A 12,417-nucleotide genomic window follows, 5' to 3' on the forward strand; every position below is an offset into this window, starting at 1 on the left:
ATCTTGTTTAATGTATCATTTAAAGCTTGTGTTTCCTTATTTATTTTCATTTTGGATGATCTGTCCATTGGTGAAAGTGGGGTGTTAAAGTCCCCTACTATGAGTGTGTTACTGTCGATTTCTCCTTTTATGGCTGTTAGTATTTGCCTTATGTATTGAGGTGCTACTATGTTTGGTGCATAAATATTTACAATTGTTATATGTTCTTCTTGGATCGATCCCTTAATCATTATGTAGTGTCCTTCTTTGTCTCTTCTAGTAGTCTTTATTTTAAAGTCTATTTTGTCTGATATGAGAATTGCTACTCCAGCTTTCTTTTGGTTTCCATTTGCATGGAATATCTTTTTCCATCCCCTTACTTTCAGTCTGTATGTGTCTCTAGGTCTGAAGTGGGTCTCTTGTAGACAGCATATATATGGGTCTTGTTTTTGTATCCATTCAGCCAATCTGTATCTTTTGGTGGGAGCATTTAGTCCATTTACATTTAAGGTAATTATCGATATGTATGTTCCTATTCCCATTTTCTTAATTGTTTTGGGTTCGTTATTGTAGGTCTTTTACTTCTGTTGTGTTTCTTGCCTAGAGAAGTTCCTTTAGCATTTGTTGTAAAGCTGGTTTGGTGGTGCTGAACTCTCTCAGCTTTTGCTTGTCTGTAAACGTTTTAATTTCTCCATCAAATCTGAATGAGATCCTTGCTGGGTAGAGTAATCTTGGTTGCAGGTTTTTCTCCTTCATCACTTTAATTATGTCCTGCCACTCCCTTCTGGCTTGTAGAGTTTCTGCTGAGAGATCAGCTGTTAACCTGATGGGGATTCCCTTGTGTGTTATTTGTTGTTTTTCCCTTGCTGCTTTTAATATGATATCTTTGTGTTTAATTTTTGACAGTTTGATTAATATGTGTCTTGGCGTATTTCTCCTTGGATTTATTCTGTATGGGACTCTCTGTGCCTCCTGGACTTGGTTAACTATTTCCTTTCCCATATTAGGGAAGTTTTCAACTATAATCTCTTCAAATATTTTCTCAGTCCCTTTCTTTTTCTCTTCTTCTTCTGGAACCCCTATAATTCGAATGTTGGTGCGTTTAATGTTGTCCCAGAGGTCTCTGAGACTGTCCTCTGTTCTTTTCATTCTTTTTTCTTTATTTTGCTCTGCAGCAGTTATTTCCACTATTTTATCTTCCACCTCACTTATCCGTTCTTCTGCCTCAGTTATTCTGCTATTGATCCCATCTAGAGTATTTTTTATTTCATGTATTGTGTTTTTAATCGATGCTTGATTCATCTTTAGTTCTTCTAGGTCCTTGTTAACTGTTTCTTGCATTTTGTCGATTCTATTTCCAAGATTTTGCATCTGGGAAATAGAATCTTGGATCATCTTTACCATCATTATTCTGAATTCTTTTTCAGGTAGACTGCCTATTACCTCTTCATTTGTTAGGTCTGGTGGGTTTTTATCTTGCTCCTTCTCCTGCTGTGTGTTTTTCTGTCTTCTCGTTTTGCTTATGTTACTGTGTTTGGGGTCTCCTTTTTGCAGCCTGCAGGTTCGTAGTTCCCGTTGTTTTTGGTGTCTGTCCCCAGTGGCTAAGGTTGGTTTAGTGGGTTGTGTAGGCTTCCTGGTGGAGGGGACTAGTGCCTGTGTTCTGGTGGATGAGGCAGGATCTTGTCTTTCTGGTGGGCAGGTCCACGTCTGGTGGTGTGTTTTGGGGTGTCTGCGGACTTTTTATGATTTTAGGCCACCTCTCTGCTAATGGGTGGCGTTGTGTTCCTGTCTTGCTAGTTGTTTGGCATAGGGTGTCCAGCACTGTAGCTTGCTGGTCGTTGAGTGAAGCTGGGTGCTGGTGTTGAGATGGAGATCTCTGGAAGATTTTTGCCGTTTGATATTATGTGGAGCTGGGAGGTCTCTTGTGGACCAATGTCCTGAAGTGAAGTTGGCTCTCCCACCTCAGAGGCACAGCACTGACTCCGGGCTCCTCAATTTGGGATGATGTGTTGTCTATTCATGTATTCCACAGATGCAGGGTGCATCAAGTTGATTGTGGAGCTTTAATCCGCTACTTCTGAGGCTGCTGGGAGAGGTTTCCCTTTCTCTTCTTTGTTCTCACAGCTCCTGGGTCTCAGCTTTGGATCTGGCCCCGCCTCTGCGTGTAGGTCGCCGGAGGGCGTCTGTTCTTCGCTCAGACAGGACAGGGTTAAAGGAGCAGCCTCTTCGGGGACTCTGGCTCACTCAGGACGGGAGGGAGGGAGGGGCACGGAGTGCGGGGCGAGCCTGCAGCGGCAGAGGTCGGCGTGACGTTGCACTAGCCCGAGGCACGCCGTGCGTTCTCCCAGGGAAGCCGCCCCTGGATCCCAGGACCCTGGCAGTGGCGGGCTGCACAGGCTCCCGGAAGGGTGGTGTGGGCAGTGACCTGGGCTCACACACAGGCTTCTTGTCGGTGGCAGCAGCAGCCCCAGCATCCCACGCCCGTCACTGGGCTCCGTGCTTTCAGTCGCGACTCGCGCCCGTCTGTGGAGCCCCTTTAAGCAGCGCTCTTAATCCCCTCTCCTCGCGCACCAGGAAACCAAGAGGGAAGAAAAAGTCTCTTGCCTCTTCGGCAGCTCCAGAGTTTTCCCGGACTCCCTCCCGGCTAGCTGTGGCACATTAGCCCCCTTCAGGCTGAGTTCTCGCCGCCAGCCCCAGTCCTCTCCCTGCGCTCTGACCGAAGCCCGAGCCTCAGCTTCCAGCGCTGCACGCCCCGGCGGGCGAGCAGACAAGCCTCTCGGGCTGGTGAGTGCCACTCGGCACCGATCCTCTGTGTGGGGATCTCTCCGCTTTGCCTTACCCAGGTATGTGGGGAGTTTCTTGCCTTTTGGGAGGTCTGGGGTCTTCTGCCAGCGTTCAGTAGGTGTTCTGTAGGAGTTGTTCCACGTGTAGCTGTATTCCTGGTGTATCCGTGGGGAGGAAGGTGATCTCCGCGTCTTACTCTTCCGCCATCTTCCTTACTCTGCCATGTTCTTTTAATGGCCAAATTCATGTCTCTGAAGTTCTCATCCATTGCTTTTAGCAGGCTACCAAAGCTGCCAAGTTATTGATGAAGGTTCACAGCATACCAAATGCTGACTCTAAGACGCATGGCTTTTCCAATGAAAATAAAAATAAATATAAGATAATAGAATTTTCTTTGGACATTTATAAAAAGCACAATTTCTTCTGGGAAAATATTTGGAATTCTCAGAAAGTAATCTAATAATTCCATTTTAAATAATAAACATGGAAAGTAATATTTTGTTATCTTGTTTTAAATTATTCTAAGGATGGCCATGTGTTTACCTCCATTCAGAGGGTCTAGGATACTGGCAATTACTGGTATTCTTAGTTTAAAAAAAAAGTTTAACCGTATGTATATAGATTTTTTCTAAATGACCAGCTAATTTAATAGAACAAAATTATGACAGAATGATATTTTATTTCAAGGCATATCACTCCAATGAAAATTTAGAAGTTTTCAGTTTACCATGACAATAAATAGCATTTTTCAAATATTTTCCAATAAATAGGATTGTCAAAATCTCATTAAGAACAATTGACAGTCAGCAATGAAATCAGTTTTTTAAATTTCTCAAAAATTATCTGGTTCTTTGTGATTTTCCAGGTGGTAGCAACTTATAAATTTCAATTAATTGTTGGGCTAGGAAGGATAATAAGTTTCCTTCAAACTCCCAAATTTCATTATTCCAGTTGATAGAAGCATATACTTGTTCCTACACAGTGACATTAATCACTGTTTCACTTTTTTGCTGACTTTCCTGCTGACCATGAGTGTCAGAGACCTACATATATCCACAACTGCAGGATATATCTTGTATTTCTACACATTTTGCAAGCAGAGGCACTTAATGGCTTTGTTCTAGACTATCTTTTCAAGGACATTTATATAGCAAACATCCTTGGAAGATTACAATAACATCTCCTTTCAGTTCAAAGGACAAGGTTTCTTTAAGCTTAGTATAAGAAAGATAATGTCACCATTGGGACAAAGGTCAGGTATGATTATTGAACGTTATACAAGATTTGGATTCCCTAAACTCAAGATTTCTCTCCTATTTATAACACACTGCTAGTGGGTTTTTTTCTTTAGAAAAATGAGGATGGCTCCTCTTACTTGCAACCAAAGTATTTCTGAATAGAACATTGTTTTATTTTCATAAGATCTATGAAATTATCAGCATTGTTTTATCTATTTTACTGCTATGAACAGAGAATCAGAAAGATTAAATGTTATTCTAATTATAAATAAATCATCTGGGTCTTAATCACAGATATTTTACTTTCCCAAAACTCAGTACTTAAAACAAATTTGGAATTTCATTGTAATAATTAGTACATATATGAACTAGATAATTCAAAAAGTACAAAAATTAAAATCCTTTTCTTCCCTGTCAAACAGCCACTTAAATTTTAACCTCCAAGCCAAGATTTCTGCCAGTTCTTTTTTATTCAGGAGCTAATTTAGACTCATATAAGTATATACAATTTAAATTATTTTATAATAATATTAGTATTTAATGTACTCAGTTATTCACCTGTCTTCTTTTCACTTAATTATATATTGATATTTGAAAAAGGGTTCATTCAGGAAAGCACTCTGGACATTTCCAACAAAAAATCTTTCAATAAAGTGAAATTTTGTTTTTAAATACATAATTTCTCTACACCTTTTTTTCAACCTTCTAAAGCTTGTCTTATAAAAATTAGGTTATAGAAAACCAAACAACACATAATATATTCCTTACTTTTCTTATGGGTATGATTCAATTAATATGAAAACTTACTAGAAAAAGAGAAAAATGGGCATGGGTTTAATGAATACATGGCTCCCAACATTTCATTAAGAGTTGCAGGTAATTTTTACATCACTAGGGGATCACTTCCTTGAGAAGACTACATACAAATCTTGTGTCATTGCCCTGTTATAGGCATAGAATAATTCTTTATCTTAAAAAAATGTATCTGTGCCCTAGAAACTTCATATGATTAGCACGAAGACATTGTGATAAGTGACAACCACGTTTTTAGGTCACTCAAACCATCTCTTTCTATCTATTCAGAACATGAAGTTTCCAATAGTTCAGAATTATAATACATTAGTTATGAAAACAAGCAATGATGATATGATACATTTGGTTTATATCATGGCCAGGTTTCCACAAATAATCAACTGTATCCTTCTAATTGCCCACTCATATTTAAAGTTTTCCACATGATCAGTAAAAAGAAAAAGAGAGAATTGAATGAATAATTGTCAGATAAGTTACTTCTATCCCATTCTTTCTAATAAAATCTGAGTTTCAGTTACAGGGCTTAGATTTAAACCTCCCTCCCTCCTGTGTGATTTGGTATTTTACCAACTTCTACCAAAAGCATAGAGAAAGAAGTAAGAGAGAATGGGAACTCTTGGACCTTAAGAAAAGTATTAACACCAATTACCCATGAATTATTGGAAGAGAATGAGAAACGAACCAGAGAAATGATGTCAATTTGAGTGTTTGCCTTTTATGTCATGGTGATATGACCCCTAGTATTTCTGGACAATTCAACATCTAAGATTCTAAGAAAGTAGATTAATATGTATGTAAGGAGAGGAAAAACATACTTTTTCCTGCAATAGGCAAAAGGCAAATAAACACAGCTAATTTATCACTCATCCATGATACAGACTTACTGCTTTTTAACTCTGAAGAATTGTATTTTTCCCCATTCTGTGGTGATGGTTAATTCCAGAACACTCTGTGACACTAATCTGTTATTCTTTGAGGAATGTAGTAAACTGTACCTTTCTTTGGGTCAATAGTCTTCAAATAAAGTATACTTTATCTAGTAATACTTCTCCTTCTTGCCTGTACCTTGGCCTTGGAGCATGCAGATTTATGTAAAATCCTCATTTGTTGTCCTAACCCTTTTTAGTGCTCTAGCACAAAAAAAAAGATTGTATTTTTTCTGCACCAAGATAAGAATGAGGTCTTTGCTAACTTGCCTTTGTAATAAGAAAATCACCTTGTAATAGACACTGATCTTGAATACGACATGATTTTATTTTCTTTCAATTATGGCGACAATGATGTAAAATAAAAATATGAAATGCTCAACTTAAAATCATACACTGAGACCAAAATAAACTTTATGACTCTCCAAACTTTTTTTATCACTAGAAGTCTAATGGTCTTTCACAATGCCTGTTGATACAAAAATGTTCATTTGAGCATTTTTTAGGTTAGCCATACAAAATATAAAAACAAAATGGAAGCTCATGGAAATGTATGACAATAGAAAATTGGTTAAATAATGTAATGTGAGGAATATCCATAAATAGAACCATAGAGATATTTAAAATATGTACAAAAATATTAATAACGTTAGAAATGTCTACACTCTCAAGTAAAGAGAAAAGTTATAATATTAAATTATGTATGTGAAGCACTCTCAGTCATGTAAAATATTGTACAAAGAAAGAAAGAAATTTGCCAAAAGTCAGTTAACTGTGGTCACTGAGTGGTCACTGATGTTCTTTGGATGGAATTAATTTCTTTTACACATTTTTCTGCATTTTATAATGTGCATATTTTACTCATATAATCAACTCTTACAGAACTGTTTATTTTAGGCATAGTTTTGAAAGCACTTTAGCTGTAGGTTTTCATAAAATTTACAAGTTAAATGATTAAGCACTTATCATTTAAAGAGGTTGTACTGTGTAACATTCTGGTAATTTTATCAAATTAAACTCCCTATTAGCAGAAAAGGGTGAAAGTGCAAAAACTTTTGAAAGGACAATTTAAATTTCTACAAAATTTTGTACTGCGTCTGACATTTGTTCCAGCCTTCCATTCTGATTAAGTACCCTGTTTTTCTCTGCTTTTCAGCTAATCTAACAAGAATTGATGAAAAGCAGTATAGCCTTTTCTTTTGTTTAATCACACTTGATGTATAGATTTGTCAGGTGTAGAATTGTATGAGCTTTAACTCTCTCTTATTAACCATTCTGAAATCCGCTGAATCTAGGAATTAGGTTCAGTTAATAACCCACTGACATCTAAGGTAAAATTCACAGTCACTGTATATGCATGTCAAAATCTATTAATACAAGTGAAAAAAGGGTTTACTCTACAAAGCTTAATTAAACAAATAGATTTTCACCAACCTTATTTCAGATGAATAGCTGTATCTAAATGGTGATAAAAGTGTTTCTATTAAAAAAACTGTCATTCAAGTTGTCCCCAGTATATATTGTATTATCTCCTGTGTCCTGCAGCTATATCATCATGTTTATATTTATGAAAAGATTATATATTTTTCTACTATATTCCACGTATATTTGGGCCTAAATTCACAGTAAATGGAAACCCTCAAATAGCTATAAAAGACTAGTAATACTAGTCTTTTGCCAGGTACTCAACAAAATATAAATGAACACAGACTAGAGGTTTGACACTGATCACATTCAACTGGGAAACATAGTTAAGAATTTAATTCATTGGTGTCTCATGACAACTATTGGGAGTATTCTACATAATTAAGCTGTTGCTTAAAGTAACCATGGAACAGCCAACAGAAAATTGAGGTTAAAAAATCATTTTGCTAGCATTTACTTTTACGTGCTAATCTGTTATTCAAAAGTTATTGGGTTGGCCAAAAAGTTCGTTCATGGTTTTCCACAACACCTTATGGATGTCCAACCCAATATTTATTTAATATTAACTGTGTGCATATTGTTTACCATGCTGGAAGCTGGAATCGCCTTGCCTTCCAAGTGCTTATTATTGAAATATGTTGAGATAGAGATAAGTGTTTCATGGAACCCAAAATAGATAGAAATGGCTAAAATATAGGATGAAAGGGAGAGAGTAAGAACTGAACTTTTTAATATCTATTACATTGTATAAGTTTAAAGTTGTGCTATGTTTGATAATTTAATATTTTAACATTCGCAAAGTTACTTCCCAAAATTTAGCATTTCTTTTTTTATATATATATTAAATATTAGGCAGGATGCTGTATCACTTCATTTGCTTGTAAAGTAATTGAAGTGTAGGGAAGGTAATCTCACTGAACCCTCACCCCTTAACCCCATAGATAATTATGCCTAGAAGGTATCAAAACTATAATTTGAAACCAGATCATCTGACTAAACTTTGTATTGTTTCATTAAAATACCCTTTTCTGTCTCAAACACAAAAGAAAATGAAACAAAAAATAAACACTCACGCACAGGCACGTATGCTCACACACACACACACACACACACACACACACACAACTATTCAAATTCAACCTGAACTTAAAACTCAATAGCTTTGCATTGGGTTTTAATTGCACATAATTGTAACACTAGAATGTACAGATTTGACTGCTTTCATTTTTATAACAACCCAATTTGACTGTTAAGTTTTCAATTCCTTATAGAGTCATAAAACTTATTCTTGCCAATTCAGGGTTCTTAGTCACTTCTAGTTTAAATTACAGTGTCCCTTGGTTAATATTGAAGTTCAAGGTTCACAAACTTATCTTATACCTTTCCTTCTTCCATGGTGGACACCAAAGCCCACAGAGAACTCACTTATAAACCTGACATTGGGACAATGTTTCTAGAATATTTAGCAGTGCATTGGCCTGCTGGACTGCACTGTAGAGTAGAACCCCTCCTATTTAGTGTTTGTCTGACTCTGACTCTGCTTGCATCCACAGTTGACAACCAAATTTCCACTATGTGGTACCCCTTATGAGGGCTAGAATTATTCTTTTGTATGGTTAAAAGGTAAACTGAAGCATATTAAAACTTTTAAGAGTTTGAGTAAAAGTCATTTCCAATGGGTCAGTGACAAAACAGATGTGGTTAGAATTCCTTGAACAGGAGCCAGGGGAAAGGTTTATATAGAGAAGGTGCAGATGAAAAGAAAAGAAATTATTTGATTGGATAAAGCTTAAAGCTGAACTGACTGTTTGTGTTGGGTTGTCCTTAGGTTTCTATTTCATAATCTTGAGACATTTACAGAATTAGGTTTTGGTTTGCTTACATAGGCCACCACAGCATTGAAGCCACCTTAGTCTAATGGCCTCCTTGTTTAATTAATTTAATAGGTATGTGACATCCCAGCTATTCTTCCTAAACGTTTCAAAATTTCCTCCACATTTCTCAGATAGTGGGTAAAATTTCCCTCCATGGTATATGTATAGTCATCTCACTTATCTTCTCTCCCTGTGGTATCATAAAGGGCATGAAACCCTGCTAAATGATCTGCTGTCTCCCTCTTTTACAACCTTGGAAATTAACCAGATTTGTCATGTACTTTAGGATGACCACAAATTGTCTGTGCCTTCTGTTGCTTCTGATTCACTTTGTGAACGAGACCTGAGATATAGGGACTTGAAGTCCCTATCAGTGAATAGGTTTTCTTTCTTCCTCTTCCTTTGTTTAAATTCTAACCCTGAATGCAGAAATGGTTCACATTTCCTCTCTGTGTGAAAGTTAAAAAATTAAGCTTTATGCAATCATGAACACATGTTCAATCTGTATGTTAACTGTGCTCTAAAATTCCTAGGGTATATGCTTTTGCTATTGCAAACCAAGATTTTTAGATTTGAAAACACTATTTTCTCTCTCAAGCACCTAACTCTTTTTTTTTTTTTTTTTTTTTTTTTTTTCTTTTTGTGGTATGCGGGCCTCTCACTGTTGTGGCCTCTCCCGTTGCGGAGCACAGGCTCCGGATGCGCAGGCCCAGCGGCCATGGCCCACGGGCCCAGCCGCTCCGCGGCATATGGGATCCTCCCAGACCGGGGCACGAACCCGTATCCCCTGCATCGGCAGGCGGACTCTCAACCACTGCGCCACCAGGGAGGCCCAAGCACCTAACTCTTAATATTAAAATGCTAACATTTTAAGACTATGTCTCTGCAAGGCATTTAAAATAATCCATTTGCATGTTCAAGTGACTTTGTTCTAAGTTATATCTGACAAGCTTCACAAAGCAATGGACGTCAATGAATTATTAAGTATAAAAGTGAAGGCAATAGAAGAAACTTTAGAAATGAAAAAAATATTGATTGTTAGATGAAAGAAAATGTTTTTACATATGTCATCAATATTGTTTAATATATTTGCAATGATTATATCATTATCGAATATATGACCTAAATTGTAACACTTTATGAAAGCTAAGTAATCAGTTAACTAATATAATGACTAAAGGACATTAGTTAAAATATAAAGATACACATCCCTATACATATGTATATAAATAAGAGATTTTGTATAACAAATAGTACCATATAGTTAAAAAAAAAAAAAAAAACCTGGCCTTTTCCATATACCAATTACTAATCTGATACATTATATTAGACAATGCATATTTTTTAAAAATTTTATATAACAATATAACTCAAATACATGAAGAGAAAATTAAGCCCATAAATGACTTAGAGAAAAATTGGCACTAAATATGGATAGACAATTTAGGTTAAAGTGAATATATACTGAAATCTAAATATATTGTCAAAATGGACAAAGAAATTGTCTCTGGTTCATCTGCTGACCAATTAATTTCATTAAAATTCTTTTTAAATCACTATATCAATTAAACACTGCTAGGAATTCTAGGAAGTGATGTGATAGTCAGCCAATAGGTTTTCATTTAAACATTCCTTAAGTAATTTAATTTAAAGAATAAATTAACTTAATTTAATAAGCCCTCTTGTTCTTTGTTTTTAAAGTTTCGATACTGTAGCAACTAGTGTTGTATAAGGTTAGAGGTAACAGAAACTCAAGAGGTCTGAAGCAGACCTGGCATGGATTTAGAGGCCCACTGATGTCAGAGTCAGTATCTCTGCAATTCTCTGAGCCTGTTTTTCCAAACTGTAACCTCATGGTTACAGGATATTCACTATTGTTCTAGAATTCACATTTATAGTAAAGGCAGTATAAAGAAGAAAAATATCGTTTTCTATGTACAGCTCACCTATAATCAGCAGAGCAAAAGTTTTCAGAAGACCATTTTTTTCCAGAAGATTCCTGATTAAGTCTAATAAAGTTTAGGTTAAAACTAGGTCACATAGCAACTTCTAGCTTCAAAAAATAGAAAATGGGGAAAATAGAAAAATGGTTGTCATGACTGACTAAATTCAGTTATAATCCACTATTTGGGGTAGAAACATTAATCAGGGTTCTATTAAACCAAAGAATAGGGGAGAATGGATATCAAGGTGAAGACAAATTCTGCCACAAATTACCATCAGATTCTGACTGCAAATTGGGACAAAATGCCTCTCCTGATTATTTAAATTGATGTGGTATATCTTATTTGATGAGTGAAGGATATGACCTAAGGTCAGATAATTTCTTTGAAATATGAAATTCAAAGCTTTTGTGTCACTCACTCAATCCAAAGGGTCAGTCTTTGTTACTCTTCTATGAAAACTTAGAAACTTGGTGACCACATTTGCCACTAAAAGTTTCACTGACATTGGCAAATGATATCATCTAAAACAGGCCTTCCAGTAATCTGAAGACAGTGTTATTGACCATAGGAAGCATCATGGTTTCCAATGCCTTGTTTGTTACAGCAGTGAATTTTGCAGTAGTAACTGCAGTCTTCGTGTGTGTTGTGGTACAGGAGTACAAGATAGTGTATAAGTGTTATCATCAACCCCTGACACACAAAAACAAAAACTATCTGAGTTCCCAAAGTTCTAGTCTTTAGCTTTTTTTAGTTCTTAAATATATCTATGAATTTTCTCAATGCCACCCAAGGACCTGGAGTTGGGAACTTCCATGTACAGACTATGCTCAAAACAAATCCCTGCCAAAATTCTGGTACAAATTATCCACCCAAACTTCTTTATCTCTTTTGGTACATTTCTTCTCAGTGAAGTCCTCCATTTGATATTATTCAGGTCTACATCAGTTTATTAAACATAATTTCAAATCTCAAGAGTCAGGAGTTGGTGTCTTGATCATGTTATTTTAAAGAGAGATCTGTATTCCTTATGCACTCACATTCTCCCTGAGCCATCATCTATCTTTAATACAAATTGATGAGAGGTAATGGGTAAGTGGGAGTTAATTTACCCTTCATACTTACAGAACCAAGAGCTAGGCCAGAGTTCATATTCAGCCAGGAAGAAATGGCATATCCACACTGACTGGGAAAATATTTCTGCATTACTCAGTGTCCTCACTATTGTACCCTTGATTTCCTAGACATCTTTTCACTTTGTCACTGTCAATCACATATGTTGTCTCTTGAAACAACATAGGTTCCCCAGGACCTAGCTCCACTGCTATGGCTTTTACCAGCTCTGATTGGTCCTTTTTATTATATCTGTGGCTCCAAAATACTTTCAGTATTACACCTGGGACTATCCCAGGCCCAAAACTGTGAAGTTATGCCG

This window comes from Mesoplodon mirus, assembly GCF_964341445.2.
Source record: "Mesoplodon mirus genome assembly, chromosome: 2".
NCBI lineage: Eukaryota > Metazoa > Chordata > Mammalia > Artiodactyla > Ziphiidae > Mesoplodon > Mesoplodon mirus.